Raw genomic sequence first — 26,848 nt, 5'->3', positions numbered from 1 at the left:
TGTTTCCACTAGAACTTTCTAAGGCCCTCATCCCAGTCTAGTGAGTCTGATTTCTTAAGGAACCCTCAGGCTACTGGGTGAAAAAGACGTTTGTGATCAATTGTATTAAGGCACAGTTAAGTGAAGTATTACAGGGCACAGAAGGAGAAAGGACAAATGCTCGGAGGAGTCATGAAAGGACATCACAGTGATGATTCCTGATCTCAGACTTAAAAGATAATTAGGAGTTAATGAGGCAAGGAATATGAGAAGAGTAAAATAAGTGAAGGGAACAGCATATACAAAGCCACATTGGCATGATCAGAGATGTGGACTTCAGAATGCTACCAGGATGTTTATAGAAAGAAGGGGTGGGTGGAAGGAAGATTCTGAAAGCTAAATATGGATTTTTAGGTCCTCTGACCTAAGGACATTGGACTTGATTCCTCAGGCAATAGAGCATAAATAAAGGGAACTTTAAAGCATAAAGTGGTTTGTGAGCATTTGTTTTTCCAAAAGTTATTTCTAGCAGCACACAGATGATTAATTAGGAGCTGGTAGCAAGAAAGAAAATGCCCTCAGCCTTGGTGAGAAGATGGAGAAGAGGAGTAACGCTTGAGAGACCCTTATGAAATATTATTGACAGAACTTTCCATTGGTTGGGTTTAAACCTTGAAGGAGTTTGCTTAGGAAGGTTAACTTGGAAGTACCTGAGGTCACTACAGGTAATGAACAGGTCATTATAAATTCAGTCTTAGTGTTTGAGACAGAGTTGAAGGGACTTCTATATGTGAGGTAAATTAGAGTGCAATGAGATAAATTAGCCAAGGGCAAAACTCCAATGGCAGGGTTTCCACTTCAGACCTTAGCTAGGTCTTAGTAGATGGCACATTCAGAATTTAGTAGGATTTCTGCAGGTTGGACTGAATGGATTATCTTCTGAGTCATCTCGTTTAATATATTTTACACATCTTTTGAGTCTCTGAGAAAAGATTGGGCCTAACTGATAGGATATTACAGTAACCTCCCCCCCCCCCCCGCTTATCCATGGGAGATCTGTTCCAAAACCCCCAGTGAAAGCCTGAAACCAAGGATAGTACTGAACCCTATATTTGCTATGCTTTTTCCTATACATACGTACCTATGATAAAGTTTAATTTGCAAATCAGGCACGGTAAGAGATTACAGCAATAAGTAATAAAAACTTGAATAACCATGACAATGTACTGTAATGAAAGTCATGTGAATGGAGTCTCTCTTTCTGTCAAAGTATCTTATTATACCATACTCACCTTTCCTCTTCTCGTGATGATGTCAGATGATAAAATGCCCATGTGATGCGATGACGTGAGGTGAACGACGCAGACATTGTGACATAGCGTTAGGCTACCATTGACCTTCTGATGATACATCAGGAGGATCATCTGCGTTTGGGCTGCAGTTGACCGTGGGTAATAGAAACTGAAAAGTGAAACCACAGAAAAAGGAGGACTACTGTATTCTTTTATTTTTTTTTCAAAAGTATTAAAGCAGCAGGGATTTGTGTCTTAATAAGAAGAGTTGATCATCGTTTTTACATGTTTAATAGAAGTGCAATGGTAGGGGTTGGATTCACAATCTTATAAAGTAAGAGCAACCTATGGCCTCTTACTACAGACACCCATAAAGCTTAGATAGTTCAATAATTCGGAATCAAATCCAGGTCCCATGTCTCCAGATCCCATGCTCTAAGCCAGTGCTTTTAAAACATTACTGATGCCCAGATCCACCCACCAAAGACTTGGCTTAATCACCTCAAGTGAAGCTCAGGCATTGGTCCTAAAGCTCCCCTGGCAATTCTAATTGCAGCCAGAGATGCAAACCTTTGCTTTCCATCTCATTACTTTACTGCCTTCTGTTTTGGAAGATGCCACCACATCACACTATTTCGATGGCTCCCCCTGGAGCTTAGTGCAGATAGTGCCCCACGGAGATGGATAGTTTGGCAGCTGTGTCTCAACACATATTCATTCTCTGGAAAAAAAAATAATAAACCCTTCAAATCCAAGACTTTTAATAAGTATAATTAATCAGAATCCTTTGTGTATGTGAAGACAATCAGAGCCTGGGAAGATTTTTTAACTCTTTTAGCTTTATGTGGTAGTTTTTAACAACTTCAGAGATCCTACATATGTGTCAGGAATTCCCATAATCAATATATTTATTTGATTACAAATATAATCAATAGGGGCACCAGGGTGGCTCAGTCGGTTGGGCGTCCAGCTTCTGCTCAGGTCATGATCTCACAGTTCGTCGGGCTCTGTGCTGGCAGCTCAGTCTGGAGCCGGCTTTGAATTCTGTGTCTCCGTCTGTCTCTTCCCTGTCTCTACCTGCACTTGTTTGTCTTTCTGTCTCTCTCTCAAAAAGAAATAAACATTAAAAAAAAACTTTTTAAAAATATAATCAGGATCACAAACACAAAACTGGGTAAAATGCTTTAGCTTCTAGATAGAGCACCATGTCATGCATTACTATTCAGAGTGTTCAGAGCGATATTACTAGGGAAAGGTAGGAATGTGGCCATCGAAGTAGGGAAGTTACAATAAGCCGCCATTCTCAATTCTTACAGTTTTCTTAATATTTTTGAAAACTTTCGGCTTCATTTACTCTTGTGAGGACTGCACAGAGCTCCTTACCAACTAAAATTGGTCTGATCTATTGGAAAACCACAACAAAATCAGGACAGAGGTAGGCCAAGAGTTTAGACGGAGTAAGCTTTGCTGTGATCCTGGGTGGGTAATAGTATCATCAGATGCCATCCAGAAGATTCCTGAATACAGGCAATGGGAATGGAACCAGAGCAATACAAACATTAGTTCTTACAGAAAGAGAATGGGCACTGGAGACAGTCCAGCCCATTCTTGTCTGATACTTCACCAGCTGTGTGACAATGGGCAAAATAATTAGCCTCTCTGAGTTTCAGTTTGCTCTTCTACAAAAGGAGATAGTGATGCTTTCCTTACAGGATTTACGTGAACTCCTAAATATGAAAGGACCTAGCTCAGGGTCTCTTTATTCTTTCTTCCTCCACACTGGCCTTGGCTGAAGGACAGCGGTAGCAAAAGCAGAAAGTGCCAGGGAGTGGCAGCCATGGTGGTGGTAAGTCAACGACGATGAGGTGACAATGAGGCGGGTTGGACACGGAGCACAGCTGCAGGATTTGAAGCCTCCATATGGCCACAGACACAATCAATTCCATTTGTTTGCAAAAAAAAAAAAAAAAAAAAAAAAGGAACCACCATTGTAATGTTGTAGCCTCCTACCCATCAGGGAATAATTCAGCTCGCCCTGCTTTCGACAGGGTCAGCTGGATCCCCTGTAGGGTCTCCTCAGAAAGAGCGCAGGCTACAGTCATTTCATTTTATAATGCTGCTGCCTGAGTTTTCATTTAATTAAGAAGCCTGACCTTTAGAAAAAGAGTTTATTTTTTTTTCTTGCTTTAGCTTAGCTTACTATGATCCTAATGGAAGCTGAAAATCTGACGGTAAAGAGTGCCACGTTTGCACTGATAAGGCTAACACATTGTTCCTCTTCGCACAGAGAAATTAAATAAGCATAATTATAGATGCATATACCAAAATCCCTTTCAGAGGAACCTGATCTCAAGTAGATGGGAAGGTGGGAAGAGTAGGAAATGAAAGATAATCCCTAGAGGAATGTATACCAATATATATATATATATATATATATATATATATACACACATCCCAAAGAACTGAGGCCCCCAAGAACACTATCCTTGTAACTAGCCTTTACCAAGAGCAAATTAAAGTCAGATTCTGACCCAATCCTTTAAACATCTGGATATGGAAAAGTAGCCACATGAAGCCTCTGTTGTATACAGCATTTGTGGCACTTTTTCGATAAAATGGCCACATGAACCAGTGAGAAAGGGGACTGTGACCTGTCAGAGGGACCACAACAGGACCACATCACCACACATGCTGCATGTGCCAATGGTTGATGATGTCGTGCTCTACAAGGGAAGTAAGCAGATGGAGACCTTCAAGCTCTGGTGGAGTCTGGAGAAGTCTCTGGCATTTGCCCTGCCCTGGGTTTATCCCCAAACTCCCCTGAGCCAGTCTCTGCTCAGGAGGACCCATGGGCCTCTGTCCTGACCCGAAAATAGCAGCTACAGCTAGTGTGCGTGTGTTCTTCATTTTTGGTGCCCTTTTTTCTTTCCAGTAGAGAATGCATTTTGTCTGGCCTTCACAGAGACTGTTGTCCTGGATAGAATGACATTGTGTTACCAACATAAACTACCTGGCTCTCAACTGAGTCATAGTCATCATTAAAAGCACAACCCCGACACCAGTGACAACTCTTTCGGGTGGTGATGGGCTTGTGCCCCTGGAGTTAGCAGTGCCCTGCTTCCCAGTTTCATCCAATCAGCAAGCAAGTTTTCTTTAATCAGTTACCATTGATTTATTGACAGATGAAACAAAACAATGCAATGTCGACCCAAACTGAGGCTTTGGTCCCAAGAAATTCTGGTTTGTGTCTCCCCAGCTGTGAGCACTTTTACTTCTGTTCCTTAACAGTAGCAAGGGAATATTAGAGCTGGAGTGTCTGTTTCCCTCTTTTTAAAGGTTGTAAAATATCATTCAACACCAAATGGAGCAAAGAGATAAAGAGACAAAATATGAATGAGATATTTGAATAAACACTGCCAGGTTAAGTCCTAAATCCCAACATTATACCCCTAGTTTTCTTTGTCAGGGTTCGTATAGTCAGTAAATCAGCCTCACTTTCCCAGGCATGTTTGCGCTGCATGAAAAGAGAGACTATCACCTTGCTAATTTAATAGCCTTGCTCCAGAGATTGGCATCACCTTAAATGAAGAAAAGGTCAAGAAAGTATGCGACAATAAACAGTGCTCCACTCACAGCATCTCTTCCTACCTTCCCAATGGCCTTCCCGCCCTTGAATATTTTCAGTCCATTATACATGAACTCATTGCTGGTCACATAATTTACCACATGCATGAATGAGCTCGAGGAAAGGAGTGTCATAAACAAAATTGGTTTTGTGTACCTATTAGTATCTATTGTTAGACACGAACATACACATGAACGCATGCACAGCCCTCATGTTAACATACCCTCCCCAAAATAAAGGTCGTTGTTCAACTTGAAGCTCTAGTATATAACAGATCCCTTCTCAAGTCAGCTCATTGTATACCTTAAGGGAAATTTAAAGCCAAACAGCAACCCTTATAGGACGCTATTCCTTTCTTCCAACAGCAGAGTCTGACTATTTTTATTTGAGCCAGCATGGCATTTAAATGTATTCTCCTAGGAGCACCTGGCTGGCTCGGTCGGTTAAGCGTCTGACTCTTGGTTTTGGCTCAGGTCATGATCCCAGGGTCGTGGGGATCAAGCCCTGCGTTGGGCTTCACTCTGAGCGTGGAGCTTGCTTAAAATGTATCCTCACATATGATAATAGTGGTCATTGCACACATCACAGTGGAAATAAAGTCCATCCACAAGGAGAGTACTAGGTGGAGGGGAAGCATGTCCTTAATAAAGGCTGTGGGGGGAATCCTACAAAGGCTTTAACTTCTATTTTTGGTACGACAGATATTCTCTGATAGAAGGATTTTTCTTTCTCACCTATATTTTTTTCAGATGTTTGACAACATCTGCAATATTTTCTCCCGTTGATGATATGATCCATGTGGCAGATTTACACAGTGCCGGTCAGTTTGCCTAAGTCCTCCCAGGGAAAAGCGGTTTTGCACACACCGCCTCATGTACCAGGTAGTAACTATCACAGCTCTCCTGAACGAGTGACACTAGACCCCCTCCCTCCCCAGGGAGCCAGCTGTATCTATTTGAAACACACTTTTAGGTGAGTCTGTGGGGCATCTTTGCTGCATAGAAGGGCTCTTAGTAGGATGCAGAAGTTTCTGTTTTATTTATTTTGAGAGAGAGTGTGCAGATGTGAGCAGGGGAGGGGCAGAGAGAGAGAGAGAGAGAGAGAGAGAGAGAGAAGGAGAGAATCCTAAGTAGGCTGTGTGCTGTCAGTGCAGAGCCTGATGCAGGGCTCAATCACATAAACCGTGAGATCATGACCTGAGCTGAAATCAAGAGACGCTTAACCGACTGAGCCACCCAGGTGCCCCAGGATGCAGAAGTTTCTGAAAAATATAATATTGGCCTTGAATGTACAGGACAAAATTGGGGTTTGTGCATCACTGTAAATGAAGGTCAAGATGATCTAATGTGGAAATACAGTAACATTATTTTCTTTAGCATTTTACTATTAGTAGATGAAGAATATCCAGGGAGAAGGGAAAAGGCTAAAGAGGGTCTATTTTCCTTTCTTGGTAATGGCCAGTTGTGACCTTGAATGTGTGTAGATGGACACACAGCTGCAAATCTCATTTTAAAATAAATTTTTTGATTATTTTTTTGAATTAGAAACCTGAATTATTCTTTTATAAATATAAATATTCCATTCTCAATCTCCTTTCTCTTCTCTAATCATTTTTGCTTAAAAAAAAAATCACCGCGGCTTCATCTCTTAATCCAATTCATACCACTCCTCTTGACAAAGAGAGAAAAATGGAAAAAAACGACCAGTGGCAGAATGTCAAATGTGACAATATGACACCATCATAAGGTACAGTGACCAGGAGAGGGCAAGAAAGGCCCATGGTCAAAGGGAGACATAGCTAAGGAGAATAACAGGATGCAAGAGAGCACCAAAGGTGGCACAGGTGCTTTTGTCTGGCAAGTTTGCATCAAATGGTTGGCAGCTACCGTCTTCAATGCTGTGCTTTCTAATGCTATTTATAACCTACTCACAGACCTTACAAACTGCTGGTGTTTCCGTTGCATCACTTAGGTAATAGCGTATGCAGTTGCCTATCTTCCCCAGTAGGCCACTGGAGCAAATGGTCTTGGCTTTCTCACCTCTATCTCCCCAGAGCCAGCAGAGAGCCCGACACACAATAATCACCTAACAAATGTTTATTAAATTTGTGTTTTTGAAAATCCAGTCAAAACTAGCGTTGACTAATAGAACTCTAGAGGTAAGAAAACATAGATCAAGACCCCAAGTTCCCAGGCCTGGGGCTAACACCCGAAAGTTCCTTGAATTTGATGAGAATGATTTCTGTGTGATCGGGCAGGGGGTCTGGGAAGAAAGTTTACTTGTTATTCGACTTCGGGAAATAGAAACGAGATGTTAAAGAGAAAACACAGGAATTCGTGCAGCAAGATGGCGAAGAAGAGAGGACCCCTAGGAGAGTAGAGGCGTCAGCTTCTCGTGCAAAGTTTTCGGGAAAGACAGGTGCAAGAGGACCACGATAAGAAGGGAGATCCCGAGAAACTCACAAAGATTCCGAAGTGAGAGGATAATCTGGGATGTACAAATGTGTAGCCATCAGTTTCAGAGGGCAAAAACACTGTCTACATACCCATGGCCACTTATATTGTAGAAATCGCCTAAAAGGGAAAAAAAGGGAAAGGAAAGAAAGAAACTAATGGGGTTGAAGCGGATGCCTGCCATCTGTATAATCTGTGATAGCGAATGGGTGAACAGTGCATACAGGTGGACATAAAGAGGGTGTTGAGAGAGGGAAATTTAAGTTGGATTCACATATTTTACAATGCAGTGCCATATATTTATTACTTCAAATATTTCATCCAGTCTTGCCAGCGTCTATACATTTACTTTTAGATGTATTCAGTCACAATCTTTAATTTATGCCCTGTTGCTATTTTACGACCTATGCCGTATTTGAAAAAGTCTTCCCCTCATTTTCTGAAATACAGATTTGAGCCAACACGAAACTATGAAAGTGTATGTCTGGATTTTTCTAATATAGAAATTTTTATTTGCTAATTTGTAGAGTTTTATTTCCTTGTTTTTCAGAAGTTGTTCTTTCTTCATCATACAACACTAAAATCCTTTCATTACCCTCCTTTTATGATATAATTATAAAGCTTTGACTTTGGTTGGGAAAGTCACAACTCCACTGAAAGCAGCCTGAACCACATTATCTCTTTATCATTAACTTGCCTTTTTAACCATATAGACCAGTGGGAGACCAAATATCAAAATAAATTTTTCCTGGAGCACCTGAGTGGTTCAGTCGGTTGAGTGTCCAACTTTGGCTCAGGTCTTGATCTCATGGTATGTGAGTTTGAGCCCCGTGTCGGGCTCTGTGCTGACAGCTCAAAGTCTGAAGCCTGCCTCAGATTCTGTGTCTCCCTCTTTCTCTGCCCCTACCCTGCTCATGCTCTCTCTCTCTCTCTCTCAAAAACAAATAAACATAAATAAATAAATAAATAAATAAATAAATAAATAAATAAATTCTTCCTTTCCTCAAGAGAAGTTGGTAGCCAGTATTCCTATAATGCAATCGGGATGGTGAAAGAAAATGGAATGTAGTATTGTGGACTGATGTTAGATCCGGTACAGCTAAGTTTTGGGGAGAATTAATCCATAACCACACATTAGGTAGGGATAGCATTATTTTAGCTACTTTGACTTTATCCTTCTTCCTCAGCTCCGTTGGTGTCATAAGTAGAGCATTTTACTTGTAGAGCAATCTTATCATCTTATTTATGCTTATCTTACAGAGCACAGATAGTCCAATGAGCTCTGGCCATATTTTACTGTCACCCTGCACCAGGAGGACAAGCAAATGGTTAATGGAGTTTTGGCATTGTCCGTGGATTTGCCTAATATTCCGGTTACTTTCTGGATCACAATTTCAGAAAATGAGATAGCTCCTTGTTTTAGAGGCACAAATTTGTTCTTTACCCTAACTCCATTCATTTCATCAAGTTGTTCATTATCAATTGGCTTCTGATCGAAAAGTAAGACTTGGAAAATATTAAGTTTATTTTCTCCCTGCTAATTTGTGCTCTGTCTTGTTTTCGTTTTTAGGAAATAAAAAGTTTGAAAATTATTTCACATTTCATTAATATTCTTTCTCAAAGTGAAACAGAAAACTATTCTCTTTGGCTTAGGGCAGATTTTTAACTTTTTAACAATGGAATTTAGCCTCAGAGTGAATATTTTGAATGAATGATTTTTATTCCTAATTTTTCTCATAGATAATATTACACATTTTATTAAACATCTTTAAAAAGACAGAACCCAGTTCAGCAAATATTTACATTTTTTAAAATGACAGTACAATTTCCTTAAATAGTTGTTCTCTTCTTTTTTTTTTTTTTTTTTTTTTTTGGTATGGTCTATTTGACACAAATCTTTCCTTTCTTCCTTTCTCTTCATTTGTGAAATGATCATTACTATTGCCATTAGTATTTTTAATTTATTTCCATGGGAAAGCTCCGATCAATTCTCACAGGATCCAAGACTCTTATATTTTGCGAACAGAAATGAAAGACTACATCAATATGCATTTATTCAATTTAATATTAAAAATATTGTTGAGAGCATCTCTCTGAGTGTCAGCATTTCTGATGAGTATCTGTTCGGCACTGAGGCCAGAACGTCACTGTAGCCCTGATTTCAGAATCAGGGAGTGAATAAAAACAATTTTGCCTTTTCTACACCTATAATTATTTAGGACAAAGCTCTGTGCTGGTGTGTTATGCCTTATTTGAACAATATTGAAGTTAGTAGAACTGATGTTTAAAAATTGTTTTAAACTGCTAGATTTTAGTCTTGAGAAGCCAATACCTAATCTAATTATGGCATCAGAATCAACTTAAGCACATTCTGTGTTAAATTTGAATACAGAAAAGTAAACTGATGGAAATAAGAGCCACTGTAAAGAGTTTAAAAGCCCAGGAAAAATAATGTATCAGAAGACGTAGTTCTCTTCTGAATCCTCAACAAGTTGGTTCTAGTTTAGTATTTTTTTTTTCTTTATAAAGATCTGGCATGTGTTTGCTGTTGCTGCATACTCAGTTTGTGACTGTGTTGATTTTCAGGGTAAAGTCTGAATGTTACAATCTTGCAACAGACGAATACACTCTACAACTGATAATTTGAGAAGTCACCAATTTATAATGGGTTTTATTAATAGGATATAGGTGTAAATATAGGCACATTTACAGATCTATATTAGGTATCATGTAATATATAAGAGATATAGCCAATGGTCTTTGTCTGAAGAAGCTGCTCATTTTGGGAAGAGAAAGTTCGTTTACCTGGAATATAACCCAAAGCAATGTCAAGAACAACAATGTTCAGGTCCAGGGCAGGCAAGATCTACGTTGTGCCCGAAATGACGAGGCAAGCAGTGGAACTTGCATTGCATCTCTAAGAAGAAATAAGCTTTGTATAGATGGCGACTGGGGTGGAGAACATTTTAGCCTAAAAGAATAGTATGAATAAGGGCAGACTGGTATGAATGTGGCTGATGGGTTTTGGGGACTGTTTTCATTAGTATCCTCTGAGCAGAGGATGTAACGTGCATACATACGTGTAGAGGAAGATAGGAGTACAGTGGAGTATTGGAAATAGGCAGTGGATGGTTTTGAAAGTCAGAAGGGTCAGGTGGACCTTGAATTTTATTCTGAACTTTATTCTATACATAGTACTTTAAACTCTAAAGGACTTCTGAGCTAAATGATCGGCTCATGTGAAACAGTTTTTTGGAATATTAATCTGACAGTGTTTTGCAGATTGCTTTTGAAAAGGAAGAAAAGACAGCTCAGCGAGGAAAGCATTTAATAATCCAGGCACAATAGCTACAAACCAAAAATAGTATGGTGGAGAGGAAAAGATAAAATTGCTAAGCGGTGGTTTTAGTTTCTCAGTTCAAGGCGAAGCAGAGAGCTACCTTATGAGATTTGTCTGCTGTTTTTAAAGGTAGCTTCCCCATTTTCTTTCTGCCCATCTACCTGTTTATATTCTGACCTGATACTCTGATAGAGGATGTATTTTGGGATTGTTCTGTCTTTCATCCTCATTACAAAGGACTGGCCCAGTGATTGTGATGCCTATAAAACTCTTAGCCAGGCTGAGGACAAAGAATCTAGCTCAGATGAAGAAAAATAGATCTGTCTGTCTGGATGTTGCAAAACATTCCATTTCTAGTGATCTTTAAACCCATTGGGCCACATATATTATAACTGACTTCCAAAAGTTTGGGAAAGTCAAGAGCTCTGAGGTGAGGCTACCTTGTTTAATCCTAGATTTATCCTATTTTATGGATGACTTTGCATCAATGAGAATTTATTACTCTTTGACTTTGAACTTCTAGCTTCTGCCACGGTCTTATCTGATAGTGTTTGAGAACAGACACAAAGGCACGTATAGTACACAGAATTCTTTCTTTAGCGTGTCATTAAACCTTAAAGAAGACCTGTAATAATCCATCTTTCCTACCCCAAACCTTTCCATAATTAACCAACATCTAAGTAGGAGCCAGCAGGTACTTGCTGATACAACAAAGCATGTGTTGAGAGGAAAAGCTAGGTTTCAGCTGATAAAGGGAAAAAGTACTCAACTCTGCTTGCTTCTTCCAGGCAGTTAATGGTAGAGCCAGTGGTGGCGGTCTGTGTGAATGGCTTCAAGATGCACAAGGCCTTCAGGCAGCCGTTTGGTAGGGTCAGTGGAAAATATGGGACATCATAGGATACTTGTACCTGAAATCAATGTGCAGGAAACAGAGGCTAAGTAGTTCCACCTACAGAGTCTGTAGAGAACAGTCTGAAATCTTGTTACAGTGATTTTGGAGTGTAAATCTATAATATTTGATACTTGTGTTTTTGAAAGATACGTCTTAAGCAGCAATAGCTCAAAAAACACAAATGCATGTAAAGCTTGAAAATAAGTACCACGTTTGCATTTCTTTGGCAACTTAATGATTAGTGCTGAATTGCACAAATTTTTGTCCATGTTTATCATTCTTCACGAGGGCTGTGGTGGTGTCCCTTGACACTTAAACAAAGACAAATCCGCTGAATGAGCATTTGCATCTACTTCAAAGGCTAACGATTATTTTAAGAAGACTTTACGAAAGAATAATTTTGCACGTGGAGCCGCAGGAACCAGTGTTATCTGATTCAAAAACATAATTCAATTTTTAACCCAATTCATAGAATTCAAGTAATGCTTCGGAACTTCATTTAATAAAAGTTGAAATAATTCACAATTATAGATTCTACTGCTAATTTTTGAAAATGAAACTCCTGATTTTGATAGCATTTGTTTTGCAATTTTGGAAATCTTTAGCTAAAGGGTTCGATTAATAGAGTGCCAACATTTTTCAGTGTTCGAAGCCTTAGCGAATTGCAAGCTATTGAAAATAAAGCAAGCAAAACCACATTGAAACATTTCCCTACAAAAACAAAGAGGAATGGAAGAATTTAAACACAGAGAGTAAACAGTATATACGACTGAATATTAAAGTTACATAATTGGGCTCTGGGATAGCTTGACTTTGGGAAAAATCTTTGAGAGAATCTCTTAGTTTTAATTGGATTCATGTCTACTTTGAGAAGACCTTTCACTTTTGTGGCAACTACATTTTGCTAAGTGTTCAAATAAATCATGAATAAAAACCATTTGATGAGTTTTGACTTATAAACATATTTGTCCAAGAAAGTGTGTTGAATGGCGGTAAATGATTGTACTTGTGAAAAAATTTGACCTAAAATATTTATGCATTTCAGCTGAAAATTGAATCAAGGCTATTTTTTTCACACAGTTTGCTCTGAGCTTATCAAGTATCTCAACCCCTGAGGCAAGGGGATTTACAATAAAACTGTTATGTTCTACAGAAAGGCGTGAACTAAAGATGCCAACAAACAATTTCACATTCATTAGCTATAAAATAAATCCTTGAAAGGAAGATTGTACCAATTTTATCAAAAATTAAAAGAAGTAAAACAATATTAAAAATGCATTCTTTAGGAAAAAAAAATCCCAATGTTACAACATAAGATACAGCTAAGAAATTTATTTATGGGACACCTGGGTGGTTCAGTAGGTTAAGCATCTGACTTTGGCTCAGGTCATGATCTGGTTCCAGGGTTCAAACCTGTGTCAGGCTCTGTGCTGACAGATCAGAGCCTGAAGCCTGCTTTGGATTCTGTGTCTGTCTCTCTCTCTGCCCCTCACCCACTCAAGTTCTGTCTTTGTCCCTCTCAAAATTAAATAAATAGGAAGATGAGAAAGAAGAAGAAGAAGAAGAAGAAGAAGAAGAAGAAGAAGAAGAAGAAGAAATTTATTTATAAGCATTTTGGAGTAAGTGCCAACATTAATTATCCTGCTTATATATTTAAAAAAATTTTTGACGGGTGGGGGGTGCCTCACTGGCTCAGTCAGTAGAGTGTGTAACTCTTTTCTATTTATTTTTTTTTAAGTTTATTTATTTTGGAGAGACAGAGTGCAAGAAGGGGAGGGGCAGAAAGAGAGGGAGACAGAGCATCCAAAGTGGGCTCCAAGCTGACAGCAGAGAGCCTAACCCAGGGCTGGAACTCATGGACTGCAAGATCATGACTTGAGCTAAAGTCACAGATGCTTAACCGACTGAGCCACCCAGGTTCCCTAAGCATGCAATTCTTGATCTCAGAGTTGTAAATTTAAGCCCCATATCGGGTGTAAAGATTACTTAAAAGTATGATGTTAAAAAAGTATGATGTTAAAGTATATATACACATATATTTATCAATATAAGTTCCAGTTTTGTTTTGTTATATATGCTATTTTTATTTTTAGAAAGAATTTTATCTTCAAAAATTGTTGAATACATCGTTTTATGTCCGTGAACATAATAAAACCAATTTGATGTCACAAATATATCAACATGTTGAACAATTTTTATTACTTTTAATGCACCTTTGACTTTAAAAACTGTACTAGTTTGAAAAGATAAATCTCTGGAGCCCAGCTTTCTGGCCCTAACATCTTGCTCTGATCTCACTACCTCTGAGAAGTTAAATACTTATTTTAACTATTTCAATGGCCTCAATTTCCTCATTTATAAAAATGGAGATAATAAGAACACAAGTGTCCTGGGGGCATGAGAATTAAATGAGTAACTAATTGAATGACGATCATCAGTCATCATCATCACCATCATTGTCTTCTAAGATTTTTGCCTACATAGCCTAGTTTTATTCCCTATTTAGAATTACCAAAATTCAGCAAAGTATCTGATAGGTATTGCAAAAAAAGAGAAAGAAGGAAAAAAAGGATGCTAAATAGGGAGTAACAAGTTGTAGATAAAACATGGAAAGAATCATTTGGTGATTATTATAACAGGTGGGGTTTTTCAAAAATATGAGCACTTCTTATTTAACAATGAATGTATAGGGGCTCCTGGGTGGCTAGGTCGGTTAAGCGTCCAACTTCGGCTCAGGTCATGATCTCACGTTCCGTGAGTTCGAGCCCCGCGACGGGCTCTGTGCTGACAGCTCAGAGCCTGGAGCCTGTTTCAGATTCTGTGTCTCCCTCTCTCTCTCTGCCCCTCCCCTGTTCATGCTCTGCCTTTCTCTGTCACAAAAATAAATAAACGTTAAAAAAAAATGAATGTGTAAATTTAGGAGCTATTTTTTTCCTTATGTGTGCCAAATGCATGTTTTTAAATCAAAATATTATGTAACTATAATAGATACATCCAATGCTGTAAGATAATTCAGATATTTGAAGAACTACTTTAAAGTACTATTTCTTAAAACAAGAAAAAGAAAAATAGCAAATCACACGTGGTACTTCATAGTCTTTGCCTAAAGGAGGATTGTTTGACTAACAGAGATTTTGGGCAATAGTTACTATTATGAATAGTTGCTTCATAAGAAGCATAAGATATGGGAGTCATATTTCTTCTTTGTACATGTAACAGTTAAGAACACGGATTACTGTTTGTAGTAGAAAGGAACACTTTGCAAAATTACTCCTCACTTCAGAGTTAGTTTCTTTTTGCTTAGTTGCTGTTTCTCTTTCTCAATGGCTAAATGGAATGGTATTTGCATTTTACAAACTCTAATTAAAATGGACCAGTTTCATATTTCATTTTACAAATCTAAGATTCCTAAACACTTACATGAACTAAATTTTAAATCAAGGTCTTAATTAAATCTTTAAATAATTAGTGTTCAAAGCAACAGTGTGAACAGAATTACTGTTAATTAGATTGTTCATTTATCTATTCTGTTCTAGCCAGAGATACACATTTGGATCTTAACCGTAAGTGTTTACAGAGAAGAGACAGGTAGTGGAAATTATTTATAAATCTATAGTAAAATATAGCTTTTTTTCTGCTAGGACTGTGTGGCGGAGGGCGTGTGTGCCTGTATGTGTGTGTATGGTGTTAAATTTGAATTTTAGAAAAACAAGTTGTAAGTTTTGGGTATGTTCCAATCTTCTGCATCTTGAATATACATTTATTAAGGCACCTTGGATTTCTAACCTAAAAATCTTTCAATATAATGTAATGTCCTCCAAGATTACTTTGGTTCAGTATCTACTTCTTACTAAAAAAATTGGGAGGGGGTAGGTTAGAAAACTAGAGTTTTTTTATGGGCCACAAAAACTGTTCCACTGTAATTTTAAAAGGCTGAAGACTTCAGGTTAATAAGCTCAGAGATTTCTCATAGGGGAAGGAAACAGAAAAATTATTACATTGAGAACATAATGAAAACAAAGAAAGCCTTTATAAGCTAATGCTGAATTTCAATTCTTCAAAACTTGAGAGAAAATATCTTTTGACAAAATTAAAGTATGATAATTTATATATTTCCATTTATGAGAATAACGCTAGAATAAATTAAAAATAAAGAAAATCACAAAGGGCTGTCTTTTCCAATTTCTTCACGATTAAGATCTTTGTTTCTTCCAATTGATTAGTATACAGTATGTTTATATAACAACAAATCTAATTGCTAAGTGAAATATAGGTGCCATCTATAAAGTAAAACAGTTTTCAAATGAGCATCCGGTAGAGTGTTCAAATGAAGGTTGATTCAAGATTCACACATTTTGTTAACTGATTTGAATTTAATATAAATTGATTCATACAGTATATATTATTCTTTTGCCACTTGAACTTGATAGAATATCTGTTAGATCCAGCTATCGCATATAGTTGTAGTTCTTTTCTTTTCTCTATAATCTTCCACTGAACGTGTCTACTCATTCTGTCATTGGAGGATATTTGGTTTGTTTCCGATTTGGGGCTCTTACAAGTAGTGCTGGGATTGCTGGGTCATAGTCTACTCGTATTTTCAGCTTTTGTAGAGAATGCGAGACTCTCTTGCTGTAGGATGAAACCAGTTAATACTGCCATAAACATTGCATGAATATCTTCATTTTTCCAATATTTTAGGATACATATCACACTATGATTTTAATTTGCATTTATGTAGTGATTAATCATTAGTAAATAATACACTTAGTAGTCACTACTGCATACATCTTATGAAGTGTCTATTCAAGTACTTTGTCTATTTTTATAATTAATTATATTTTTCACATCAGTTTTTGAGAGTTTAAAAATATATAGGGGCGCCTGGGTGGCTCAGTCGGTTAAGCAGCCGACTTCGGCTCAGGTCATGATCTCAAGGTCCATGAGTTCGAGCCCCGCGTCGGGCTCTGTGCTGACAGCTCAGAGCCTGGAGCCTGTTTCGGATTCTGTGTCTCCCTCTCTCTCTGACCCTACCCCGTTCATGCTCTGTCTCTCTCTGTCTCAAAAATAAATAAACGTTAAAAAAAATTTTTTTAAAAATATATATATATATTTTTTGTGTGTGACCCCCTATTAAGCATATATGTTTTAGATATTTTCATCCACTTGCCTTTTTACTCTGTGATGTTTTTGATAAAGTTTTAACGTAGCCCAATTTATTAATTTTTCTTTATGTACAATGGTCTTGTGTCCCACATAAGAAAATTTTCTGTACAATAATTTTATAAGATAGTTTTCTGTTTTATGGCCTGGGGCATTTGCCTGTTGTGTTTATTTTTTTGCCATTCATCACTAACTGATTTTGTGATAGTGTGAAATAGGGGTCAAACTTCATTTTTTTCTACGTGGTTATCCAATTAATCCAGCTCCACTAATTGAAAAAACTGCTCTGGGGGCACCTGGGTGGCTCAGTTGATTAAACGTCCGACTTCAGCTCAGGCCATGAGCCTCTCGGTTCTTAAGTTCAAGCTCTGCGTTGGGCTCTGTGCTGACAGCTCGGAGCCTGGAGCCTGCTTCAGATTCTGTGTCTCCCTCTCTGTTTCTTCCCTGCTCGTGTGCTGTCTCTCAAAACTAAATAAAGATTTTAAAAAATGGAAAAGACTGCTTTAAATCAAATTCCCACATTTGTAACCTTGCTTGTAGATTCTCTATTTTGGTCCACTGACCTATTTTTCTAACCTTGAACCAACAACACATGGTCTTAATTACTGAAGGTCTGTAGTATGTCTTCATGTCTGATAAAATAAGTCATCATATCTGTTTTTTTCTGCAGGGTTCTTGGTAATTTTTTGTTTTTGCATTTCCATATAAATTTTAGAATCAACCTTGTCTACACACACACACACACACACATCTTTTCATATTTTGATGGAGAATGCACCGAATTCTACAGAGTGATTCGACCTAGTTAAACTTTTGAGATTTTAAATCTAAGAACCATGTATATTATTCTATTTTTGAAGTTTTTCTTGATAATGTTTTATAGGATGCTTACAAAGAGGTCTTATGCATCTGTCATTAGATTGATATTTTATCTAAGTATGGATTTATATAAAATATTTCACATTTTTGATGTTATTTAAAAGACCTTTTTTTTTTAATTTTTTTTTCAACGTTTATTTATTTTTGGGACAGAGAGAGACAGAGCATGAATGGGGGAGGGGCAGAGAGAGAGGGAGACACAGAATCTGAAACAGGCTCCAGCCTCTGAGCCATCAGCCCAGAGCCTGACGCGGGGCTCAAACTCACGGACCGCGAGATCATGACCTGGCTGAAGTCGGACGCTTAACCGACTGCGCCACCCAGGCGCCCCTAAAAGACCTTATTTTTTAATTTTTAATTTTTTAAAGAGTTTTTGTTAAAACATTTTTTAAATGTTTATTTATTTTTGAGAGAGGGAGAGACACAGCATGAGCAGGGGAGGGGCAAAGAGAGAGAGGGAGACCTAGAATCCAAAACAGGCTTCAGGCTCTGAGCTGTCAGCACAGAGCCCAGTACGGGACGGGAACCCACGAACTGAGAGATCATGACCTAAGCCAAAGCCAGAAGCTTAACTGACTGAGCCACCCAGGTGCCCCCTTTTTTTTATTTTTTAAAAAATATTTATTTATTTTGAAAGAGAGAGAGCAGGGGTGGGGGAGAGAGAGAGAGAATTCCAAGTAGGCCTTGCGCTGTAGGAGTCTGAAGCGGGGCTCAATCTCAGGAACAGCGATATAATGACCTGAGCCGAAATCAAGAGTCAGACACTTAACTGGCTGAGCCACCCAGGTGCCCCCAAAATGGCATATTTTCAAATATCTTCATAACTGTTTACTGCTAGTATATAGAAGAACTCTATTTGTTTTGTTTTTCATTACAGTATCCAGCAGCCTTGAAAAATCACTTACAATATATAATAATTCATTATAGTTTCTTTTAGATTTTCAATATTCATGTGCACATCGACTGTGCATAATGGCGTTTTTACCTCTTCCTTTTCAATCCTTATATTTTCTTTTTTCTTACTGTTCTGGCTAAGACTTTTAGCAAACTGTCAAATGGATTTGTGAATAATGAGCATTTGTGCCTCACTCCTCATTTCAGGCAAAGAACAATTTATCGTTTATCCTTAGCCATATGCTCCAGTGTGCTCCAAGTTCTTACCAATTCCTTTTTATCAGATTAAGGACATTCCTAGATATTTCTAATTTCCACAAAAGGAAGTTCAGTTTTCTCGAATGCTTTTTCTGCCTATGTTAAAATGTTGACATGAGTTTTCTTTTTATAAATGTTACTTCATGGTTGAACTATATTGATCTGGTTGTATTCCTAGTATAAACCTATCTTGTGCTCCAAGCGTTCCTAGTATTCCTAGCATAAACCTACCTTGATAATGACGTCTTATTATTTTCTAATGTATTCTGATAAAGACTTGTTGTTTTTTATTTTTATATTTTAGGATACATTTATGTGTCTATATCCACAAGAAACACCACCTGTAGTTTTCCTATCAACTTTTGATATCAAAATTATTTTGGCCACATAAAATGAGTTGGGGATGTTTTCTTTTCTTTTTTTTTTTTTTTTCTGTTATCTGGAAGAATTTATGTAAGATTAATATATTTCTTTTTTAAATGTTTGGAAGAGTTAACTTGTGAGGCTATAACATTGTGGAGTTTTCATTAAAGAAAAGTGCTATTTACTAATGAAATTTCATTGATAGTTATGAGATTTTTCCATTTTTTCCTTTAAAAAATTTATTTTATGTTTTATTTATTTTTGAGAGAGAGAGACAGAGACAGAGAGAGAGAGAGAGAAAGCACGGGAGGGACAGAGAGAGAGAGGGAGACACAGAATCCAAAGACAGGCTCCAGGCTCTGAGCTAGCTATCAGCACAGAGCCCGATGCGGAGCTCAAACGCACGAACCGGAAGATAATGACCTGTGCCGAAGTCGGAGGCCCAACCGACGGAGCCACCAAGGTGCCACTTTCCATTTTTTTCATGTCATTATTATTTATTAACTCTTGTGGAGTTTGTCAATTTCACCTAAGTTTCTCCATTTAATGGAGATGTCCATAATTTAAAAAATTTTATTAGTTTTTATGCCAACTTTTGATGTTACTATATTGCATAGCTATTCTGATTTACTAATTATTAGGTTCTGCTCTTTATATCTGCGTTTATTATTTCTTGATTCTTCTCTGATTTTGCTGATTTTTTTGAATTTTCTGTGTTTTAAAAATCTATACACTATATGGCATATGTATGTTCTTTTCTTTTGTGTGTGAGTAGCTCTTATATTTTAAAAAGTTAGTAAATTTGGGGCGCCTGGGTGGCTCAGTTGGTTGAGCGTCGGACTTCAGCTCAGGTCATGATCTCACGGTTCGTGGGCCCGAGCTCCACATCGGGCTCTGTGCTGATGGCTCAGAACCTGGAGCCTGTTTCGGATTATGTGTCTCCCTCTCTCTTTGCCCCTCCCCCAGTCATGCTCTGTCTCAAAAATAAATAAACATTAAAATAAAATAAAATAAAATAAAATAAAATAAAATAAAAAGTTAGTAAATTTGTGCTAACATTTTCCTCTATTTAACATAATGTCTCAGGTCCCTCTTTTCATATAGCATCCGGGGGATCCTTATTCTGATGAATCATACAAATGGTTTATTTCCTTTTCTACTGCACTTACTCTGTTCTCTACCATCCAACTTTAGTAAATAATGATTTCCCCTTATGACATTTTTGTAAGTTTATTTATTTATTTTTTTTTTTGAGAGAGAGAGCACGAGCGGGGAAGGCACAGAGAGAGAGGGAGACAGAGAATCCCAAGCAGGTTCCACACTGTCAGCACAGAGCCTGATGTGGGGCTCAAACTCCTGAACCATGAGATCACCACCTGAGCCAAAATCAAGAGTCAGATGCTTAACTGACTGAGCCACGCATGTGCCCCATTTTTCCTTTTCAATTTTGACTTTTGTAACACTTGACATTAGTACCTTATGTTTCTCGACCTAAATGTTATCCTATTTCCTCCCAGCTATCAGTGATGAGACAAAGATGAAACTTAAATTGGGTCTGATATTCTTCCTTTCTTTTTCTCACTTTTATTAGTTGCATCATTTCACTTTATGGAGGAACATAATCCTTAAGCTCCACTCTGCTAACTAACTAAACCTCCTAATCTGAGTCCAACTTCTTTTTAAAAAATGTTTTTAAACATTTATTAATTTTTGAGAGAGAGAGAGAGAGCACAGAATTTGAAGTGGGGGAAGGACAGAGAGGGAGACACAGAATCTGAAGAAGGCTCCAGGCTCTGAGCTGTCAGCACAGAGCTTGATGCGGGGCTCCACAAACCGTGAGATCATGACTTGAACCAAAGTCGGACTCTTAACCAACTGAGCCACCCAGGCGCCCCTATTTGAGTCTCACTTCTTACAGCAGCTCCTCACTACCTCACTACCTGCCACATTGCACACCGCCATCTCTCCCCAATGACTGAAGTTCTACTAGTTTCCTCAAGCATGCCAAGAAATCATGGCAAGGATATTTTCTAAGTCCTTGTATGTTCATAATTAGCCTGGTTAAATATCCTTAAAATTGCATTCTACCCTGTTGTCCTTTCACCAAAGAAAACGAGCCAAAAAAGACCAGAATTGGACTTGCTATTCATACATTTGCATTGATTTAAATACATTACATACAAGGTCTACCGCGCAATGGAAGAACAACGCAGGCAGCAACATTCTCTCAGCCCGGCTTCTCCTCCCTGACACAGGGACAGGGCCTGGGGCTGGCTGAGGGCTGGGCTGTTCCATGAGTGTCACCCACAAGCCCGCCTTGGCAGTTTGGGCCCCTGGTTCTCCCCAAGTTCACAGTCAAGGCAGCCTTGAAGGAGAATGGCTTGAAGGACAATGGACACATGCCACAAAAGGATCCCCCACACTTTTGCCTCCCAGGACTAGGTCCAGCCCCCTCATACACTGAACCCAATTTCCTTCTCATCACAGAACTGGTCTGGATGAGGAATAGTCTAGATAGTCTAGTTAAATATAAAACTCTTAGCTCACACTTTCTTTTCTCATATTGACCAAAACAGCCTTATTTTTCCCCTCAGTCTGACTAAATTTTAAACATGTTTCTTCCTGATGATAGGCTCCTGAATTCCCTTCTCTTAGAGCATTTACTTTAAAGACTTTCAATTGTAGGTTCTTTCTCTGCTCCTTTGACCTGTAAATGTTCTCCTAGCCTCTTTCCAGTTTTATAACCCAGAAATGACCTTCTCAAGGACCTGGGAGCCATCCTTTTGAAATGTGATCATTGGGAAACATAGAGCCTCTATCTCCCTGACTTTGTGGACAGGTTAGAAGCCTACCTTCATTGCATGTAGACTAGCAAACACAGAAGCCTATGCCTTCACATTGAACATCTTCCTCCCTGATGCTCTTTGGTACTTTTCTGCTGGCTTAGCCTAGTGCTAAAAAATGATCCGACCTCTTGTTTCAATCTCTCTTCCCTGTGGTAATAGTATTGAATAATGTTTTCTTTGCCAATTTAACTATGTCTGGTGAAACGTTTCTTTGACAATGTGTCTTGTAAGTGTTGTTCCACTGTCTCTGTTATCATCTATTTCTGTGAAGAAATCTGAGGTCAGCTTGACTATTCTCCCGTTAGAAATGTCCTGAGGGACATGTGGGTGGCTCAGCCGGCTAAGTGTCCGACTTCGGCTCAAGTCATGATCTCACGGTTCGTGAGTTCGAGCGCCGCATTGGGCTCTGTGCTGACAACTCAGAGGTTGGGGACTGTTTCAGATTCTGTGTCTCCCTCTCTCTCTCTGCCCCTCCCCCACTTGCGTTGTTTCTCTTTCTCTCAAAAATAAATACACATTTAAAACAACTTAAAAAAATTGAAAATTAAAAAAACTAAAATGTCTTGAATTTGTACCTGGCTACCCTAATATAAATCTCAATAACTTTACCAAGGCATGTCTCTTGAACCTTTACAGTTCAGTATTCACTGTAGAAAAGTAAATCTATCATGGAAAAGTTTTCTTAACGCATGGTTTAAATATTTGTTTGGTTATTGTTTTGGTTGTTTTCATTATTATCTCCAATCACATCTACATTTGATCTTGTTTATCTGTTTCTTATTTACCACATGCTCCCTAGTCCTTTTTCCATCTTTATTTCTGTTTTATTTTGCTCTATTTTTCCATTTTCATACTTCCCTCTCCATGGTAGTTCCCTACAACTTTTTATACATTTATGTGTCGTTTTTGTTTTCCTTTCTATTTCACTTTTTGCCGACTTACATTTCAATTCCTTCTTTTTTTTTTTTTTTTTTTCATCACATTTACCCTGACCTCTTGCACTTTTTGCTTGGGTGGTCTTCTTCTAAAGCCATGATTTCTTCTTTAGTTGAACACATTTTGTGTCAAGATGTTTCATTATGATTCATCTATTCTCTTTCACAATTTCAATGAATTCTATGAGTGATAAAACTATACAAGAATATGTACAATAATTTACATTTTTATCAGTCAGGGTCCTTGTTTGAAGCATCAATATTTCATTCTGTGTAAGGCAGAATGGATTGATTCAAAGGATCTTAGGTGACTAATAGGAAGACTGGAGGTCAGGGATGAGGAAACAGGCAGAAATCAAAGGGAGTTTTAGGGCCAGAGGCACCCTTGCTGTCATACCACAGAACTCATGTATTTAGCACACTGACGCTAATCTTGCAAACAGAAACTGGGGCTATCATTGTCCCAGCTGCCACTGGACACCAGACTCCACCATCAACTGACACAATGAACTGTAATGTATACCTATTTCCTGTTTCTATTCAATGTCCCAGGCAAAAACATATAATTAGTTGAACGTGGATCACTTGCCTGCCCCTGGTTGCCAGAGTACAGGAAGAACAACTATTTGCTTTTTTTTTTTTTTGAATCCAGGAAGACTCACACATCAAAAGAATCTCTAATTATTTGATGGGGCTTCAGATTCTGGGCAGTCAAGTTAATATTGGTATATGACCATTTAAAAAGTTACATACTGGAATGATAAAGATGTGACTTAAAGGGCCAAACTATTAAAGGAAAATGAAGATGTAAGTTATAAAGAAATGGGAAAGACATAAATGAGAAGGTAGTATGGGGTGATGAGCATGTATTGTTTTTGACCACTGGCATCAGTTTTTCCTTATTCTGGTAATAGCATCTGGATTTTACTTTGAGAAGCACCTCACCACTTCTAGTCTCTATAGGGCAGGTAGGGATAACCCAACTCATTTGGTGGTAGGTCCAGGCCTGGACTTGATCAGTCAAGGCAATCTACCTCACTGGTGACTGAGATTAGTTCGGAGCTGGACATGTTACTCACACAAGGCAAAGGAGATCTCTGAAAAGGAAATCATGACAGATCATTTCAGGAACTATTGGAACAGAGATACTTCCTTTTCAGAATGGCTGCTTGTTTGTAACAGAATCTTCAAGCTTCTGGTAGCCATGTTGACTCTATGTGAGACAGTATCATAGATGGCTACACTGAGGCCAATGAGAGGAAAACTGGCTAGAGGTGGGTAGATTTCCTGACCACATTTGTTGTAGTTCATTGCAGTCCTGGCTGAAGTGTGTAAGACTCCTAAGAAGAAAACTCTATTAACTTACTGAGAAATATATAAAAGGCGGCTCGAATTTCCAATACACATTTTCATTTCATAAGTGAAATCTTACAAATTCTAAAGTTGATTTCCAAGACAATTTGGATAAAAAAAAAAAACGGCCAGAAAATTTTAATACCCATAAGATGATTAACAAATGTCAAAGCATACAGTAATGCTCCAGAAGTTAAAAAAATGTGACTCTGGTGCTGAAACTCATTAATTAATGGAATAGAAGAAAGTCAAGATAATTCATGCATCCATTGAATCATTTTATAATACTGATATTTCATATTAGTGAGAAAAGAATGGAATTCAATACATAATATTGGGAAAGTTATATCACATGGAAAAATAAGTTAGATCCATGTTTCAGAAAACTAATTCTGTGTAGATGTAAAAATAAAATTCCAGAAGAATTAAATACCTGTTTAAAAGAACCAGAAGAATGCCTTTTTGTAATTGCTATGGACTGGATTGTGTCCCCCACAGATTTGTATGTTGAAGCCCAGGGCATTTAGAAGGTAATTAAGATTAAATGAGGTCATAAGGGTGAGGTCCTAATACACCAGCATTGTTAGCCTTATAAGGAGTGGAAGAGAGAGAGATCTCTTTTCCTGCACAGGCATTGAGGAAAGACCATGTAAGGATAGGGTGAGAAGGTAGTCTTCTGAAAGCCAGGAAGAGAGCTCTCACCAGAAATTGAGCATAGTGGCACCCAGATCTCAGACTTACAGCCTCCAGAAACTGTGAGGAAGGAAATTTCTGTTGTTAACCACATGAGGTATTTTGCTATGGTGGCCTGAGCTGACTAATGCAGTAAACTGAAATTGAAGATCTTTCAAACATGTCATAAAGACTGAAAATCAGGGGCGCCTGGGTGGCGCAGTCGGTTAAGCATCCGACTTCAGCCAGGTCATGATCTCGCGGTCCGTGAGTTCGAGCCCCGCGTCGGGCTCTGGGCTGATGGCTCAGAGCCTGGAGCCTGTTTCCGATTCTGTGTCTCCTTCTCTCTCTGCCCCTCCCCCATTCATGCTCTGTCTCTCTCTGTCCCAAAAATAAATAAAAAACGTTGAAAAAAAAATTAAAAAAAAAGACTGAAAATCAAAGATTTAAGAAGTTTTACAAATTTGATTACATGAAATTTTAAAACATCTGTATCATGGAAACTACCACATTTCAGGTAAAAAGAAGCAATAGACAGACATGGACAAACTAGTATTCATTTTCTCTATATAATAAAATCAATAGCGATCATCTAAATAATAGTATAAATAATAATAATAATATATGATAATATATATTATATATTATATATTATATATATTATTATATATTATATATATTATAATATATTTTATATATTATATATTATAATAATAATATATAATAAATAATAATAAATAAAGAAGAAAATGACAGTTCAATAGAAAAATGGACAATTAATGTAAACAGAAAATTTGCAGAAGGAAAAATGGATTAATAAATATAAGACAAGCTGCTTGACCTCATTTGTTTTTTAAATCTTTTTTTTTAATGTTTATTTATTTTTGAGAGAGAGAGGGACATTTGGGTGGCTCAGTTGGTTAAGAACCCAACTTTGGCTGAGGTCATGATCTCATGGTTCATGGGCTCGAGGCCCACATCGAGCCTGGAGCCTTCTTCGAATTCTGTGTCTCCCTCTCTCTTTGCCCCTTCCCAGCTCATGCTCTCTCTCAACATTAAAAAAGTTAAAAGAGAGAGAGAGGGAGACAGAGTATGAGTGGGGGAGGGGCGAAGAGAGAGATGCACAAAATCCAAAGCAGGCTCCAGGCTCTGAGCTGTCAGCACAGAGCCCACCGTGGGGTTCAAACCCACGAAGTCGGGGATCATGACCTGAGCCAAAGTTGGACGCTTAACTGACTGAGCCATCCAGGCACCCCTGACTTCATTTGTGATCAAAGTAATACATAAGGAAATAATAACAAAATGCTTTTCCTTGTCAATTTATAAAGAAAGAGTTGAGTGTCAGTATCTACTATTGGCCAGATGGAACAAAATAGCACTGTTATGTATCATGAATTGTGGTATCTGTTATGCCCAGAATTCGCGATCCCCAAAGACCACCAGGGAGCCAAGTCTGATGCAAAAGCAAAGAGCCTTTATTCGAGCTAGTAGCTCGAGCTCAATCCCCTACCTGCACCCACGCAGCGGTGAGATGCTAGAGAGAGCCAGCGAGTTTCAAAAGCACAAAGGTTTTATAGGGGTCTAGGGGCATTTGGTGAGGTAATGGATGTGGCCTTAGCCGATTGGCTGGGGAAGGGTCGTGGCCTCAGCCGATTGGCTGGGGAAGGGTCAGAGTCCCGTTAGGCAGGTTGCTGGGTATGTTTTGATTGGGAAGTTTGAACGGGTGAGCGGGAGGTTACTCAAGGGGAGGAGGCGTGGTCTGAGGTTTCTGCGGTTTTCCCGGAAAGGGGGCCAAGTCGGGGACATAGTCACTCAAGATGGAGGACACAGAACACGATGGAGTCGGCCGGGGTAGGTACGCTCTTTCAGTATCCATATGCTGATATAACGCTTCAGTATCTATT

General features: G+C 38.4%; 1 long non-coding RNA gene across 1 annotated transcript in view; it reads right to left on the bottom strand.

The window, feature by feature from the left end:
* Nucleotides 1-9,759: 9,759 nt before the first annotated feature.
* Nucleotides 9,760-26,848, bottom strand: part of LOC123384543 — a 171,456-nt gene continuing 154,367 nt past the window's right edge. Inside the window, exon 5 of the long non-coding RNA XR_006595790.1 lies at nt 9,760-11,597. This is a non-coding gene — a long non-coding RNA (uncharacterized LOC123384543). The remainder of the gene's footprint in view (nt 11,598-26,848) is intronic.

This window comes from Felis catus, chromosome A3, assembly GCF_018350175.1.
Source record: "Felis catus isolate Fca126 chromosome A3, F.catus_Fca126_mat1.0, whole genome shotgun sequence".
NCBI classification, from domain to species: domain Eukaryota; kingdom Metazoa; phylum Chordata; class Mammalia; order Carnivora; family Felidae; genus Felis; species Felis catus.
Note: the sequence above shows the minus strand (reverse complement) of the source record. Positions and strands in the feature narration are given on the sequence as shown.